Source organism: Camelus bactrianus, chromosome 10 (assembly GCF_048773025.1).
Source record: "Camelus bactrianus isolate YW-2024 breed Bactrian camel chromosome 10, ASM4877302v1, whole genome shotgun sequence".
NCBI classification, from domain to species: domain Eukaryota; kingdom Metazoa; phylum Chordata; class Mammalia; order Artiodactyla; family Camelidae; genus Camelus; species Camelus bactrianus.
The window spans coordinates 58199526-58218184 of record NC_133548.1 but is presented as its reverse complement, the minus strand read 5'-3'; positions in this window follow the sequence as shown (position 1 = coordinate 58218184).

Sequence of the window (18659 nt, the reverse complement as noted above, 5' to 3'; positions counted from 1 at the left end):
TGATCAGAAATAATCCAGTCAACAATTTATGAGATGTGCGCAGGCTGTGAAAATCAGGGCAAGCAGCTAATTAATGTCAGACACACTAAATAGTGGACTGAGTAATATCTATTACTTGTCAACTTGTTATTTTGCTCTTTGACAGCTTTAAACTCTGAGTGATAAGGAAGTGAGCAAGTAGAAGAAGGAAGTGTGGCAGGACCCAGAGGGAGGAATTTATTCTTGTGAAAGAAGGAGGAGAAGCGGAACCACAGACAGAAGAGAGAGGGGTAAAGATTGTTTTGATTATGGGTGTAGCATTTTCTTGAATCTCTTTAGTTCCAAGAATAGGGAAAGGAAGGGAAAAGAGCCAACCATGGAACCAATGGAAGGCTTAGCATCAAAAGAAGGAAAAAACAAAGAGAACAGAGCAGAAATAACTAGTTCACATGGGAATTATGCTGTAGTACCGTTGGTTGTAAAATGTCAATACCAGGAACATTTTAGTGATGATACCCATAAAAGGGAAGAGGAGGCATGGTTGTAGACAGAGGTCTAAGGAGAAAAGTTTTCTATTATGGTTACTTAGAACTATTCATTCACTCCCTCCATCAATGCACATGGGGATTTTGCACTTCCCACCTCGTTGGAAGGTTGATGTGGCTATGTGACTTTGACTAATAAAATGTGAGTGGTAGTGACATACATGCACAGTGAAGGAGAAGGACTCTTTCAGCCACTGAGACTTTGAGTGTAAGTATAAGCTAACCTATTTTACTAATACAGGTATCCAGAGAGGAAAAGATTGCTAACATTTATGCCCCCCCAAAAAGAGAGAGAGAGAGAGAGAGATTTGTGAGATAAGTACCATTAAGAGATGCAATAAATAATACAATAAAAGCTAAATTAAAATGTCTGGGAATTGTAAAAGACTTACGATTCCTTTTTGCCTTCCAATACTTTATCTGTATGTCTATCTCTTTGTAATATTCTTCTTCATACACAGTATCCACTTTTAGGGTTTCAACTACTGCGTTGGTGTGAAGGATTTAAAAAACTCTGTGTATCTGGTCCTGACAATCATATTCTCATTCCTAACTGCCTACAAAGATGTGCTCATCTTAGAAGACTTCCAGTAAAACTATTCAGACATATTCATGTCTACAAATGAAACTATGAAACTTCCCAGCACACCAACTCTTCCCCAAAGAAGTACCCTTCCACCCTTGGTGGCGACCTTGGACTGCTTCCTCTTCTTTTCTTCTTTATTTAATCTCTCCTTCAAAATACCTCTCAGATTTCAAAATGCTCTCAGCTCACACTTCAGCAATTCTAGTCCAAACTTACTTAACTAAGACTTGGGCCATTGTCACAATCTACTCTCCTCCAATATATTCTCTTATTAATCCATCCTGCCCACTGATCCCAGACCACTCTTCCCTCCTCAAGGATCTTCTACTACCCTTCAGTCTCGTGTCCAGCATCCTCTATCACTTGCCCATCCAGCCCTCTCCCACTGCTTCCCAGCTCTTGTGTTCAGGCCTGCGTGTTTGCTGTGCTATAAACCACTCCAGTCCTTCCTACCTCCCTATTTGACTAATGATTTTACCTCCAACTTGGCAAGTGTGCTCAACTGCATGTCCCCAAACAAAAACCCCACTCATCCTTAAGACTCATCTTAAATTCCATTCTCCCCCACCCCACCCCGGAAGGCTTACCCAATAAATGCCACCCAAACAGTTCTCTCTCTCTCTCTTTTCCCGCCCACATAGCACTTAGTCATGGAGTTCTATGTTCTAAATCATATAGAATCCAATTTTATGGTTGAGGTTCAGAGACTTGGCCAATTCTGCAACCAGTTGGTGACAACTAGAACTAGATCCCAGATGTCCTGGCTTTAGTTTTCTTTCCACCAAATCTTACTTCCTTTTCTTTATCAGCTAATGTATCTTAGAGTTTAATTCTATCCAATATTTCATTTTGTTTAATGTTTCTAAATCATGCATCCCTGCTTAGATTACAAGTAGTTTAGGAACAAGGAGCTCAGTCCATATTAGGTGACAAGCTCTTATTTTTAGGTTTCTGAGGCTAAAACTAAGAGTAAAGTCGAACAGCAGAGCCAAGCCATTAAACCGGTAAGTTTTGGAACAATTGAGGATCAGCCAGGAACACAGAAAGAACATTGGAGAAAAAGTAACATAGTAATTTAAGGTCACGACCTTAGGAGACTAGAGTCATGGGAATTTAGGGTGATTCAAAAGTACAAACTCCTTGATTGAATTACAGATGATCAGAGAGTACCAGGTCCCTTACTCAACTCCTAGAAGAGGGGGAGGGAGGGAAGAAAGAAAGAAGGAAGGAAAGAAAGAAAGGAAGGAAGGAAGGAAAGAAAAGAAAAGAAAGAAGGAAGGAAAGAAAGAAAGGAAGGAAGGAAGGAAAGAAAAGAAAAGAAAAAAGAAAAGAAAAGGAAAGGAAAGGAAAGGGAGGGAAGGAAGGAAAGAAAGGAAAGGAAAGGAAAGGAAGGAAGAAAGGAAGGAATGAAGGAAGGAAGGAAGAGACTCTTACGGACTGGAAGAAAACATTTACAAATGATTTGACTGACAAGGGCTTAATTTCCAGAATATACAGACAGCTTATACAACTCAAATAACAAAGCAGCAAACAACCCAATCAAAAAATGGGCAGAAGACCTAAAAAGACATTTCTCCAATGAAGAAATACAGATGGCCAATAGGCACATAAAAAGATGCTCAAGGCAGGAGGGTATAGCTCAAGTGGTAGAGCACATGCTTAGCATGTGTGAGGTCCTGGGTTCAATCCCTAGGACTCCTCTAAAAATAAATAAACCTAATTACCTCCCCCCAAAATAAAATAATTAAATAATACAATAATAAATAAATAAAACACTAAAAAAGAGACAACTCTTTAAAAAAAAAAGATGCTCAGTATCTCTGATTATCAGAGAAATTCAAATCAAAACTATAATGAGGTATCACCTCACACCAGTCAGAAGGGGCATCATTAAAAAATTCACAAATGATAAATGCTGGAGAGGGTGTGGAGAAAAGGGGACCCTCCTACATTGTTAGTGGGAATGTAGTTTGCTGCAGACATTATGGAAAACAGTATGGAGATTCCTTTAAAAAACTAAAAATATTCTGTATAGCACAGGGAAATATATACAAGATCTTATGGTAGCTCATAGTGAAAAAAATAAAGTGGCAATGGATATATGTATGTTCATGTATAACTGAAAAATTGTGCTCTACACTGGAATTTGACACAACATTGTAAAATGACTATAACTCAATAAAAAAATGTTAAAAAAAAAAAAAAAAAGAAAAGAAGAGGAAAAACTAAAAATAGAATTACCATTTTATCCAGCAATCCCACTCCTGGGCATATATCCAAAAAGACAAAAATTATTTTGAAAAGATACATGCACCTCAGTGTTCACAGCAGCACTATTTACAATCGCCAGGACATGGAAGCAACCTAAATGTCCATTGACAAATGAATGGATAAATAAGATGCAGTATGTATATACAATGGAATATTACTCAGCCACAAAAAAGAATGAAATAATGCCATTTGCAGCAACGTGGATAGACCTAGAGATTATCGTACTAAGTCAGTCAAAGAAAGGCAAATATCATGTGATACCACTTATATGTACAATCTAAAAAAAATGACACAAGTCAACTTATTTACAAAAGAGAAACAGACTCCTAGACATAGAAAACAAACTTATGGTTATCAGGGAGGAAAGGGAGGGGGGGTTTGGGATTTTCAGATACAAACTACTATATATAAAATAAATAACAAAATCCTACTGTATAGCACAGGGAACTGTATTCAATAGCTTGTAATGACCTATTATGTAAAAACCTATTATGAAAATATATATATATTTTTTTATATATATATATATATAAAAAAAAACTGAATCACTATTCTGTACACTAGAAACTAACACATTGTAAGTCAACTATAGTTCAATTAAAAAAAGAGACTTTCACCAGAGATCCCCACAAATCTCCCCTGTCTAGATAGACAAGGTGACTCTAAAAGAGAACAGCAAGCATGAGAAAGCCTGATTTTTAAAAATTAAGATGTAATTGACATACAGTATATTAGTTTCAGGTATACAACATCATAATTCAGTATTTGTATGTATTGCAAAATAATCACCAGAGTAAGTTTAGTTAACATCCATCATCATACACAGTTACAGAATTTCTTTTTCTTGTGATGAGAACTTTTAAGATCTACTCTAACTTTCAAAAATATGATACAGTGTTAGTAACTATAGTCACCATGATGTACGTTACATCCCCATGACATTTATTTTATACCAGGAAGTCTGTACCTTCTAACTTTCTTCACCCATTTCACCCACCCCTTCACCCCCAAGCCTGATTTTTAATTATAGGAGTTCTGGCCAGCCAGAGAAAGGCTGAGCAGGAAGGGCAGAGCTGCTCTGAGCCAAAAAGCAGTAGATGTTCTTAGTTGGGTGTTGGTACAACCCCAGTCATGCTTCTTCCTGGAAGCCCCAGTGGCATGCTCCTGAGTGCTGCCTTGCCAGGGTGCATCCTTTCTGAGCATTGGCCCAGACCTCCCGGACTGAGGTCTACGCCTCTTTACCCCTGTCTATTGCAGGGCAGTAGACCCAATCTACCAGCCAATCCATGCTGGCATCCTTTATCTTATTAATATAAAGAACTTAGCATGAAGTATACAAGTTATTGTGTGCCTTTACCCAAACTTTCTTTCCAATTGTATTTCCCACTGGATCTCTCTCTTTATCTTGCATTACATCGACATTGGCAGCCACCATTTCTCACATAAAATAAGCCATTTGATGCCTTCATGTCTTTGCTTGTGTTCCCCTCTGCCTAGAATGCTCTTCCTGTTCTACCTCTCTATATTTAGTGACAATTTATGTTTCAGGATCCAACACCTATGCTCTCACCTCAGTCAAGTGTTCTAAAATTCCCCCTAATCAGAATAGAGTGAATCATTCCTTTCTCTGGAATCTCATAATCTGTTTTTATGTCTTTATTATAGCACTTTAGAAATTCTACTTTATAGTACAATATAGTTCTTAGTCTTCACCGTATTATGTTTAAGCTCCTGGAGAACAGGAACTATGTTTCAGTTTTCACTGTACCCTCATGGAACCTAGGCTATTATGCTGTACATAATAAAAATTGAACAAATATGTTGGGTTAAGTCTTGAATTGATTTTTTTTCCTCTGCTTTAAAAAAATAGACTTTATTTTTTTTAGAACAGTTTTAGATTCAGCAAAATTGAGCAGAAAGTGCAGAAAATTCCCCCAGTAACACACACATAGCCTCCCCAACTATTAACATCCCCCACCAGAGTTGTACTTTTACTACCATTGATGAACCTACACTGACACATCAATATCACCCAAAGTCCACAGTTCACATTAGGGTTCACTCTTGGTGGTGTAAATTCTCTGAGTTTTGACAAATGTATAATGACATGGATCCCCATTATAGTTTTACTGCCTAAAAAATCCTCTGTGATACACCTATTCATTCCTCCCTATCTTCTAACCCCTGGAATCACTGAGTTTTTTTTGTTGTTGTTGTTTTTTTTTTTTTTTTTTTTTTTTTTTTTACTGTCTCTGTAGTTTTGCCTTTTCCAGAATGTTCATAGCTGCAATCATATAGTATGTAGCCTTTTAAAATTGGCTTCTTTCATTTAGCAATACACATTTAAGTTTCTTCCTTATCTTTTCAGTTTGATAGCTCATTTCTTTTTAGTGCTGAAGTAGATGAATGTTGGTTGCTTCCAAGCTGCTGTAAACATCCATGTGCAGGCTTTTGTGTAGGCATGATTTTTAATTTATTTGGGTAAATTTGGTATTTACCATGATTGTTGGTTCATATGGTAAGAGTATATTTAGTTTTGTAAGAAAATTGCTGAAACTATCTTCCGAAGTGGCTGTACCACTTTGCATTCTGACCAACAGTGGATGAGAGTTGCTGTTGCTCCACATCCTCACATCCTCACCAGCATTTAGTGGTGTCAGTGTTTTGGGTTTTCACCATTCTAATGGGTAATAGTATCTCATTATTGTTTAATTTGTAACTCTCTAATGACACATGATGTTGAGCATCTTTTCATATGCTTACTTGCCATCTGTATGTCTTTTTTTAGTGAGGTGTTATTTTCTGTTTTCTACATAATAAAAATAAATACATGCCAATTATTCAAACAATACACAAGTTTACAAAGTACGAAGTCAAAGTTCTCGCTGCTTAAATCACAATACCCAAAAGTAATCACTGTTAACATTTTCTTGGTCTTCCTTCAAGACATTTTTCTATGCATATGTAGGTATACCTACCTATGTATATTTTTACACAACCATACAGTTACTCTTTTAATAGTATTTTGTGAGTTACTTTAAAAATAATATGTTAAAGATATGTTACTTTAGTATCATACTTGAAGATCTTTCAGTATCAGTAAAGGCTGCAGAATATACCAGAGGATGAATGTGGTATAAAGCAATTGATCAGTTCCTTAATGGACATTTAAGTTCTTTCTTCTTCTTTTTTTTAATCTTCAAGCAATTCTGTAATGAATCCTATATATATGTATCTTTGTACAAAAAGTCAGTATTTCTATCATTTAAGTAAGGAATTTCCTCTTTTGGTCAACAAACATTATTAATTCATTCAGTTATTTAAGAATGTTTCCAGCTGCAAGTAACAGACAACCCAACAGCAGCAATTGAATTCGTGGAGGTTCATTTTTCTCACATGGCAAAAATCTAGAGAGAAGCTTATTGATCCTTTGGGGCCTTCCTTTATGGTTGCAATATGGTGCCACTCCAGCACCAGCATCATGTTTGTATTCAAGGCAGGATGAAGGTAAGATAGTTTGCACCAGTCCCTCTGACCCTTTTATGAGAAATACACACGCTCTCCTAGAAGCTCTTCACTCCTTCCCAAGACCTCTGCTTATATCTCACTGGCCAGCACTGTTTTTCCTCACAGTTCCTAGTAGCTGCAGGGGAGGTTGGAAAAAGGGAATTTAGTTTTCCCAGCCTTTGAAGAGGAAGCAGGCAAAAGATAAGCAGATTGAGATAGATGTTGAGTGAACCAACCATCAGGCTCTGCCCCCCAAGTGCTCTCCATGCTGAAGACTAAAGACTAAAGATACAGTTACAAATAAGATAGTCCTTACTCTTAAGGTGTTAACAGTGGAAAACAGATATGTCAATAAACAGTTTTATCACATAAATTGGTGCAATAAAAACGTTATGTGTCCCAATGCAGAAGTATGTAGAGGTGACATTAGAGGACCAAAGGAGAGAATGGTTGATTCTATCTAAAGTGGGGAGAGGCTGCGGGGAGGCTGGGTAAGTCTTCATTCAGGAACTGACACTCCAGCAGTGTTAGAAAATGAGTAGGTGCTCACTGTGTGCTCAGAGTAAAGTGCATTCCCGTTAAAAAGGATGGGGGCACTGAAGCAGAAACCCAGAGGGTACAGGCCAGGCACTGCAAGCAGTTCATTACGACTGAAGAGGAGGTTTGGGGGTGACTGATGGCAGGGGAGGCCTGACAAGAAATGAAGCTGGAGGCTTATGCTGGGGCCAAGTCACACAGGGCCTCCCGTGTCCCACAACAAGGAGTCTGGAAACTCTCGTGACCTGGACAGCTCACTGAGGTTGTGTCATCCATGCTGTCTGGTGCAACCACAAAGTGGAAAGCATGTGGAAATAGTCCTAAGTACGTGGCATCTCTGTTGGGTTTCCCTCTTTCATCTGGATGCACCTATACCTTAGTTCCTGGGTAACTCGCACACCTATTGGCCCCACTGAGTACTCGTTGGATTAAAATTTACCACCAAGTCCTAAGGGAAGTTACTGCATTTCTCTGGGTCTCAGTTTCTTCATCTATAAAATACTAACTGTCCTCTGTTGTGCAGAACTTTACCTTTTTTTTTGCCAAAATGTTTTCCGGTGCATGATTCATGAGCTTGAGTCTGGTTTAATGATGTGGAAAACAACAACAAAGACTTCTGAGTCAGAAATACCTGGGTTTGAATCCTGGCTCTCCATGTGTTGGCAGAGTGACCATGTGACAACTTCCTGAACCTTGTTTTTCTCACGTGTAATAAAATAAGAGAAAATGCACCTATCAGTGTTTGGTACATAGTTAGTGCCCAGTAAGTAGCAGTATTCTTACATTGTTTAAAAAAAATGTATGTCTATGCTACGTGTTGGGTGGAATAGGTCTCCTGTTACCCTGAAGTTGAGGACCCAAAGGCTTGCGGATATTGGTGATTTGCCAGAGGAGCAGCCAGCCAGGTAAGTGGTAGAACTGAGCTCAAAGCCAAGTCCTGACTCTAAAGGTAACACTCTTCCCCCTGAATTATGCAGCTTCTCTCCTTCAAGTGAAAAGATGGGATTCAGTGCTCTGTGAGGCCTGTCAAGTGATGATTTCATGAATATATTAAATAGCCCTACACTCTCCCCAAATCTGAGCTCAAGGAGCACTTCAGTCTTTATAGTAATTCCTGCTGCATGACTGGGATGCTCTAGCCCCGTGTCTAACTCTAGCATGACGGTAACCTGCAGGGACAGGGAGCGTGTACTGACTCCGTGCTGAGGTTCTGCATATCCTGGTGACTCAAGGGGCTGCAGCACAGAAGGTGAAAGACAGACGGGCTTCCCTTGTTACGGGTAACACTGCGCAGCTTTCTGGGGAGCTTGCAATAATGCAAATTCTAGGAGAAAGACTGTCACTAATTTAAAATATATATATATAAAGATAGGATCATGACACAGAAAGAGATGACTCTGACCAGAAGGAAGTAGAAAGAAGAAAGGGGGAAGTGGCTCAAGCAAAGGAAGACAAAGGGAAATTTGGCATAACAGGATCAGTTTTGTTAAGGCTGCACTTTTATTTAAAAAGAAGATAGGCAACTTTTTAGACTGGTACTTCAGGAAGATAAGAATGGAACGAATTCTTTACAGAAATGTTCTGAGAATAGAATTAGCATGTGTCCCCCTTAGAGTTATTTTCCTATTTTGCCTCAATAAATACTAATCTTACGGATGCAAACCCTGTGCTAGACATCAGGGATGTGGAAATGAACGACTTGAGTCCCTGATCTCAAAGAACGGTCAGTACAGCAGAAGAGACTTTGGGGTCAACAGGCAATTCTAGGAAAGACTGCTACCTTCTATGTACTGGTTGCTAATAGAAGAAAAGAGGAGGAAGGTTTTACATCACAATGGGAGAAATATTTATAATGACAATTATAGATAATTCATTTGTGAGCACTTAACATCTGTCAGACAGTCTGCTAAGTGCTTTCTGTGGATTATGTCGTTTGATCCTTACAATAATGTAGGTACTACTTTATTATTCTCATTCTTTAGGTACAAAAGCTGAGACTCAGAGAAGTGAAGTAACTTATTCAAGGTCACAGATAAGTGGTGGATTGAAGACTTCCCAGGGGAAAATCTGAACTAAGTGTTAAAAAAATAATAAAAGGAAGAAGGATGTTGAAGAGGGGAAATGGGAGAGTATATTCTGTGCAGAAATAACAGTAGGAAAGAGGCTGGTCAGCAAGAGCGAGCAGGTTGCAATAGAATTATGAGTGGTTCAGCCTTCCTGGAGTGCTCCATGCACGTGAGGGAGTAGAGTTGAAGCTAGAAAGATAGGCATGGATCAGATCACCATAAGCTGGCCATGTCCTGTAAGTATTTGGATTTTGTCCTGAAATCATTGAAGGATTAAAAAAGGAGAGCAACACAACAATGATGACATCATCATCATAATGTAGTAGGCTGAAGAGTGGTTCTCCAAATGTGTTCGCTTCCTAATTCCTGGAACCTGTGAATATGCCTCTTTACATGGCAGAAGGGACCTACAGATGTGATTAAGTAAGGATCTTGAGTTGGGGAGATTTCCTGGATTGTGTGGCCACACACGTCCCATTGGACCCTTGTCCAGTGTCATCATAAAGGTCTTTCTAGGAGGAAGGCAAGCTGGTCATAGTTAGAGAAGGAAATGTGCCAAGGGAAGCAGAGGTCAGAAAGTGAGAGAGAGATTGGAACACACTGTGCAACTGGCATTGGAGATGGAGGAAGGGACCATGAGCTAAGGAATGTAGGTAGCCTCTAGAAAGTAGAAAACGCAGGAAATGATTTCTCCTTTACAGCTTCTAGGAGTGTGATCCTGCTGATATTTTGATTTTAGCCCCATAAAGTTCCTTTTGGACTTTTGACCTCCAGAATGCAAGGTAATAAATTTGTGCTGTTTCAAGCCACTGCATTTTTAGTAATTTGTCATAGCAGCAATAGGAAACTAATACAATTATTATAGCTACAATTTAATGAGCATCTACTTTGTATGAAGTATCTTATATACATTAACCCTAATGCTAGGGCCAACTTCATGGGTGTTCAACCTGTGCAGTCACACAAGCCCCCACACTTAGAAGGGACTGGCACTTGGTTTAATGCTCTGCCAATGCTGTCTTGAAATTTCTAATAATTATTTAACAAGGGGGCATTCTGCATTTTCATTTTGCACCAGACTCCACAAGTTATGTAGCCAGTTCTGCCTAATCCTATCATCAGTCCTGAAAAATAAAGATTATATGCGTTTTGCACACAAAGAAATGGGGAATCTTTTTTTTTTAACATTTTTTATTGATTTATAATCATTTTACAATGTTGTGTCAAATTCCATGTAGAGCACAATTTTTCAGTTATACATGAACATGTGTATATTCATTGTCACATTTTTTTCTCTGTGAGCTACCATAAGATCTTGTATATATTTCCCTTTGCTATACAGTATAATCTTGTTTATCTATTCTACAATTTTGGAATCCCAGTCTATCTCTTCCCATCCCCCGCCCCCTTGGCAACCACAAGTTTATATTCTATGTCTGTGAGTCTATTTCTGTTTTGTATTTATGCTTTGTTTGTTTGTTTGTTTTTTAGATTCCACCTATAAGAGATCTCATATGGTATTTTTCTTCCTCTTTCTGGCTTACGTCACTTAGAATGACATTCTCCAGGAGCATCCATGTTGCTGCAAATGGTGTTATGTTGTTGGGTTTTATGGCTGAGTAGTATTCCATTGTATAAATATACATCTTCTTTATCCAGTCATCTGTTGATGGACATTTAGGCTGTTTCCATGTCTTGGCTGTTGTAAATAGTGCTGCTATGAACATTGGGGTGCAGGTGTCATCCTGAAGTAGGGTTCCTTCTGGATATATGCCCAGGAGTGGGATTCCTGGGTCATATGGTAAGTCTATTCCTAGTCTTTTGAGGAATCTCCATACTGTTTTCCACGGTGACTGCACCAAACTGCATTCCCACCAGCAGTGAAGGAGGGTTCAAAAATGGGAAATCTTAGAAAGAGAGTATAGCCCAGGAATAAGTGCCCTTGAGTTAGATGGTAGATTCTGCTACTTTCCAGTCATGGGCCCTAGGACAAGTTCATTAATTCTTTCAGGACCTCAGGTTCCTCTTTTGCACAGCAATTTTATTTTCTAACTCTCTGTTTCAAACTTCTTGCTCTGCACATCCATTCTCCTCCTGAGTTCTTTGATCATCTTTATGATCATTACTCTAAACTCTTTCTTGGCTAGGTTGCCTACCTCCATGTCACTTAGTTCTGGAGTTTTATCTTGTTCCTTCGTCTGAAACATATTCCTCTGCCACCTCATTTTGCCTAAGCTGCTATTTGGATTTTTATGGATGTAGTAGATTAGTTACGTTTCTTGATGTTGGAGAAGTGGCCTTCTATAGGAGACATCCTATGCGTCCCAGCAGGGCACTCCCTTCTTTTCACCCAAGCTATATGCTCTAGGGGTTCCCCCTATGAGGGCTGTGTGGGTCCTTGTGTTTTTGCAGGCTATCTGGGTGGTCTGGTAGGCTTGGTTTGCCCCTAGTCTGGTTGGCTGGTTGCGGAACCCTAGGGGACCCTGGGGATAATGGTGCCTCACTAATGGATGGAATCAGTCCTGAAGACTCGAAGGCTGTTGCCCACCCACCAGCAGGTGACGACAGATCCTGGGGTTAGTGCTGGACTCCTGGCAGGCAGAGCTGGTTCCTGGAGTCTGGCCACAGGGCCCAGGGATCCCAGAGCTCGTTTCAGATAATTGGTTGGGGAGGGGAGAGCGGTTCTGGACACAGTTGGGTACGGGGGTAGGGCTGTCCCAAAGATTGTGTTGTGTTAGTGTGATAGTAGTCGGGGCCAGGGCTCAGCTGGTCCCAGGGTAGAGTCTGGCCTGCGTGCGGGATTATAATTTTCTTGTTTGTGGTGTCTGCCCCTGGTGGTTGGGTCAGGCTGGTCTAGAGGCCTGTGCAGGCTTCCCCGGAGGAAGGGCCGGTGCCTCTCCACTGGTGGGTGGAGCTGGGTCTACGGGCGAGCCCAGAGGCAGCTGTGAGCTCTTTAGTCCTTAGGCAGCCTGTCTGCTGGCGGGTGGGGCTGTGTCCCCGCCCAGTTAGTTGTTTGGCCTTGGGCCTCCCAGCACTGGGGCCTGCTGGCTGTTGGGTGGTGCTAGGTCTTGGTGCTAATCAGCCAAGATAGCCACCAGAGGCAGCAGTGTTCACACGGCTGACTGTTCCCCAATATGGCTGCCACCAATGTCCCCAGGCGCCAGCAGCAATCCCCGCCTCTCCAGGAGACTCTCCAAGACCAGCAGGTAGGTCTGGCCCAGGCTCCTATCAAATTACTGCTTTTGCATTGGGTCCTGGTGCACGTGAGGTTTTGTGTGCGTCCTTTAAGAGCAAAGCCTCTACCTCCCCCAGTCCTGTGGGGCTCCTGCAGTTAAGCCCCGCTGGCCTTCACAGGCAAATGCTCTAGGGTCTCGTCTTTCCATTGCTGGACCCCTGGGCTCAGAACTCTCACTACTGTGGGAGAAACTCTGCAGCATAATTATTTTCCAGTTCATGGGTCGCCCACCTAGGGGTATGGGATTTGATTATACTGCAAGTGTTCCCCCTTCTGCCCATCTTGTTATGGTTTCTTCTTTATGTCTTTAGGTGTGGAAGATCTTTTCTGGTAGATTCCAGGCTTTTTCACTGACAGTTGTTCTGTAGATAGTTGTGATCTTGGTGTGCTCCTGAGAGAAGGTGAGCTCAGGGGCTTTCTGTTCCGCAGTCTCGGCCACTCTCCCCTGCACAGCAATTATAATAGTCACCTCGCAGAGCTGTCACAAGGAATGGAAATAATGTATGTGAAGGGCCTACACAGCGCTGGCAAATAGTAGGGACTCAAATAGATAACAGTTATCATTGCTCAAAGTCCCAGACTCAGTAAGCGCTGAATGAGGATTTCGTGCCCATACTTTGCCTACTACTTCTGTTTTCCCCCAGACCTGTATTTTGGAGGGTCGTTCTGGCAGAAGTGGGTTGCTGAAGGGTAAGACTAAAGACGGGGAGAACAGTCCTGAAATTGTGACAGTGTTGTAGACAACTTCTGGAAAGACTGTCCATCTCATGCCCTCTCTTTTTCTCTGATAATTGCCTCCGATACATGAAGGTTATCCTCCAGCAGCTGTGTTTCCCTTACATGACTCAGTCTCTTCACCCTCTTGATCTTCACTGGTCTCTAGACTCTCCCAGAAATTTGGTGTTTTGAGCCAAGAGATGCAGAGGCTGAGCATTGTTGGAACCAAGTCACATTGAAAGCAGACTCTTGAGAGTCATTCTGCAGGCAACCTGCTTGCTGCTGCCGAGGTCCCTGGAACCTCCCTGGAGATGCTTTTCCAGTGATTGCTCAGTTCCTCCTTTCATTCCATATGTGTAGCCGTTCAAGAAATCTTTTTTCTTTTCCTTCCTAAAATGATAAACTTATGACTAATAAAATCCTAATATGTTTAAAAATGCCACAATTATTGGGAGAAACAGTGAAAACATGAATCAAATTGGGGTAACAGATTTGGAGAAGAGAAGGTGCGCTTGAGAGACTTTTAGGAATATGTAGAGTGGAGAAGGAATTTGGAGTGACTTCCAGGTTCTGACTTGGGTGATTAGGTAGATGTTGCCACCATCTCGAAGATATGAGAGAAAAAGGAGTTGTTTGAAAGGGGAAATACTGGACATTCAAATGGAGATGCACAGTAGGGCGTTAGATATGTGTACCTGGATATCACGGGAGAGAAGTCTAGGCTAGAGATAAATGCTGGGGTGTTGTCAGCATTTGTGTTGTTATTACTGCCAGGGGAGTGGATGAGATTGCCCCGAGTACTAAGTGAAAAAATAAGAATCCCAAGAATGAAATCCTGGGGAATACTGATCTCCAAGAGGCAAGTAAAGGCAAAGAAACTCTCAAAGGAGACTGAGAAGGAAAGGTCAGAGAGGGAGGAGCAGAACCAGGAGAGGTGCCGAATGAGGGGGGAGTTTGAAAAAGGAGCTGCCTAAATCAATACAGCGTTTCAGCAGCATTCTCTTCATCTACGCCTGAGGCGACAACCACCCCATCAAACATAACTGAACCCACGTTTCCAAACCCAGCTCCGCTTGACCCATAGAGTCTCCTGCACTGCCTGGCCTCTTTGGATCAAAGACTCAGACTGACGATGTGGCTGCCACTAAAAAATTACAAGTTTATCATCAGCAAAAGCAATGCAAATCTAAACAACCTTAAGGTTTTATTATACACCTGTATTATTAGTGCACATGAAGAAAGCAATAAAGCCTTATGCTGACAGAGGCTGTGGGGAAGTGGGCAGACATGAGGTTTGCAGGTGGCATTTGATGCACAGTCGGTCTTCACCCAGTAATCTGGGAAGCAGTAACAAAGATCTGTGTGTGCCCTTTGTTCCACTTCAGAACATACCTCAAAGAAATGAGCTAAAGGGAAAAAGTAGTACATGGTACAGATCCTAGTCCTACTGCTTATAACAGCATAAAACTAGAAATAGTACAAATTCTCAGCTTTAACAATGCTTAAACAACGTCAGACTAACTGCTTTGGAACACTGTAACCAGTTAAACTGACAACCATGTGGATATGGAAATATATCTAAGAATGTAAAGTGAAAAACGCTAAATACAACAAGCGATTGTGACTGTGTGAAGAAACTAGAACCCTCCTATATTGTTGATGGAAAAGTAATATTATTCCTAGATAGATAGGAATGAAATTTGACCCAGCACTTTCACTCCTAGACAAATGAAAACATGTACGCACAAATGAATATTCACAGCAGCATTATTTGTCATAGCCAAAAAGTGGAAACAACCCAAATGTCCGTACACTGATGAATGGATAAACAAAAGATGGTGTATATCCACACAATGGAATATTATTTAGCCATAAAAGGAATGAAGTATTGTTACATGCTTCAGCTTGAATGAACTTTGACAACATTATGCTAAGTAAAAGAAGCTAGTTACAAAAGACCATATATTGTATGATACCATTTGTATTAAAGGTCCAGAAGAGGCAAATCTGTAGAGACAGAAAGTAGATGGGTGGTTGCTTAGGGCTAAGGGGCAGAATGGGGAGAACGGGAGGATTGGGAGGTGATGGTTAAAGGACGCAGGGTTTCTTTCTGAGGTGAAAAAAGTGTCCTACAATTGATATTGATGATGATTGCACAACTCTGTTAATATCCTAAATACCATTCAACTGTACATTTTAAATGGGTGAATTGTATGGTATATGAATTTTATCTCAATAAAGCTGTTGCAGAAATTTTTTAAAAAATCATTGAACTGTATGTTTATAACAGGTGAATTTTATGAAATATGTAATACTTCAGTAAAGACTTTTTTTTAAAATAAAGCAAAGCACAAACTGGTTGTTGTTTTGTATACATCTTTATTTTTGTTAAATAACAAACGGGCTAGGAGTCAGTAGAGAGATAACAGAAAGACACCACACTTGAAACCTAAAGGCCTGGATCCATTCCTCATCCTACCATTTCTAACCATGTGGCCTTGGGCACTCTGTGGAACTCTCTGAGCCTTCTTCCATTTGTGCGATGGAGATGTTAGTTCCTGTTCATATGGTTATTCTGAGGCATAAATGTTAAGTAGGTTCTTCTTCCTCTCACCCCCCCTTTTTTTTTATTTGCTTAAGCATGAGGTTAAAAAACATGGCAATAAAAAGTGAGATAACGTATGTGAAAGGGATTTGAAAGTGAAATCTTCCATAAAAGAACAAGAGTCTGGATCCTGATTCTTTGCTTGCGGTTTAGGAAACCGCATCAGCAGAGCCTCAACCTCAAAAACAAAGGCCCTCCCTTTGTCTGTGTGCGTGGGCAATGCTTTATAACTGGCTGTGTGGAAATTAAGAAAAGCTTTCCATGTTCTGAAAATGTACACTGGTTGTAAAGTTAATTTGGGGGTGACACAAAGGAGCTAAGGTGTGTTAATGCCAAGTTACCATAGCACCAGTCCCATTCCTGAGCCTGCCCCCAGATGAGCTGAGGAGCTCAGTGAACTAAGCCATCCTCCATGAAATTACTTTCTCCATATGTGGTTGGGGAGACAGTCACTCTTCCCTCATAAATGATGTCTGAAGGGAGAAGCCGTCTGCATTTTCACAAAACAATCTCCTCTCCTTTCTTCAGAACCAGAATCAAAACCCAGTCCATTCCTCACAATGCCTGGCATGTGGTAAGTACTCAGTATATACTTGTGCAGCGAATGAATGATCAGAATTTACCTAGAAGTCCAAGGCTGGATTAGTACAACATAGTTTATTAGTAAGAAGAGACTAATAAATTGCACACCAGGAATTTCAGAAAGGAGATGTAAATTCATACTCCACATAATTTGGTGTCTGCTCCAAGCCACACAGCATTTTCACAGCTGGATCTGCCCTGTTCATTAAACTGCTTCAGCCAGCAGCAAATTCCCCTCAGATACCACGCTTATTATTCTGAAAGGACACAGTGTTACTCCACCAGTGTTACTCAGCCTGTTACACTGCACACATTTTCAAATGCTGTGCGGGAACAGTACGTAAAAGAAGTGGCTAATGGAGGTGCTGTCCTCCACCCTCTGCCCCTAATCTCCATAGAGAAGGGAGCCTGACCAGGCCCACATCTGGGTAAATGGTTTCCTCCTTATAATGGGCAGAGGCAAACATCCTTAGTGCCAGAAGGGCTGTTATTGAAATCATTCTTGTGGGACTGGAAAACCTTCTTCAACTCCAGGAACCAGGCTCGCAGTCCCACCATGGCGTCAGGATTTGAAAGGGGCTCAGAGCTCAAGATAAACTTCATACCCACTCCCTCCTGACCTCAGTTTTCACACATTTTTGGCACAACCTGTGGGCTCCTTCTCTCCTGGAAGATGTTTCCTTCTTGTGATCTCCTCAGCCGCTCTATGAAACCCCTCAGGTCAAAGGGAAAGAGCAGAGCAGTGTCCTCCTCTTCATCAGATTTGCAGAAAATTGCCTCAAACCAGCAATCACAGCAACTTGCACTTTGCAAACATTGTCTCAGTTAATCCCCACAACGTTCCTGGAGGGCAAGTAGTTTTTTTTCTGTTTTTCTTTTTTCTTTTTTTTAAGGAGGTACTGGAGATTGAACCCAGGGCCTCATGCATGCTGAGCATGTACTCTACCACTGAACTATACTCACCCCCTTACAAGTAGTTTTTTTTTTTTCTTCCAATTTTTATTGAGATACAGCACTGTATAAATTACACACTGTGTAGGATGTACAGCAAAATTATCTGACTTCCATACATCATGAAATGATGAGCACAATAAGTTTAGTGAACATTCATCACCTCATAGATAGAAAGTTAAAGAAAAAAAATTGTTCCCTTGTGATGAGAACTCTTAAAATTCACTCTTAACAATTTTCATATATAACATACAACAGTGTTAATTATATTAATCATATTGTATATTGTAAGAACATGTATCCCTAGTTTTATTTATAACTGGAAGTTTGTAGCTTTTGACCACCTGCCTCCTGTTCTCATTCCCCCAACCCTTCACCTCTGGTAACCAACAAATATAATCTGTTTTTCTGTAAGTTTGTTTGTTTGGAAGGCAAATCATTTTGATTCCCATTTTACCTTCAGGGAAATCAAGGCTCAGAGAGGTCTTATAATTAGCCAATGGCTGAGCCATTATTTAAACCCAGGTCTAACTGAGTATATGGTTGGTTGCATTTAAAACAGCTGAAAACAACAGAAGCAGCAGTAAGCTTGTGTCAATACCATTATGCACCAGAGATTTGGGGGAGAGCAGAGGAAGCAAAACCTGGCTCTGACAATACCCTAATAACACTGGGACTTTACTAATACTAATTTTAGACCTTAATCGTAGCAGCGTATGTGTTGTGGTTGGTGGCAGTAGGAAAGGAATGAGCAGGAAATACCAGGGCCAGATTCTGGCTAATCAGGACGATTAACTCATACCAGACATGGCCTTGCCTCTAATACCCTTTCCTCCTCTCCCCTCCATTCCTTCTAGACCCACCTTCTCTCTGGAAGCTTTCCTGACCACCCACACGGTCCCCAGCATTAATCCTTTGCTCCCTGTGCCCTTTCTCCTTTGCTGTATCTCAGTGAAGTCTTTCCTTATCACACTTTATTTTAGTGTTTATCTTTCTTCTCCTAGAGCACCTTGAAGCCTATACCTGTGTCTTAGTCATCTTTATATCCAGCACCTTGAACGGTTCCTGGTAAATAAGA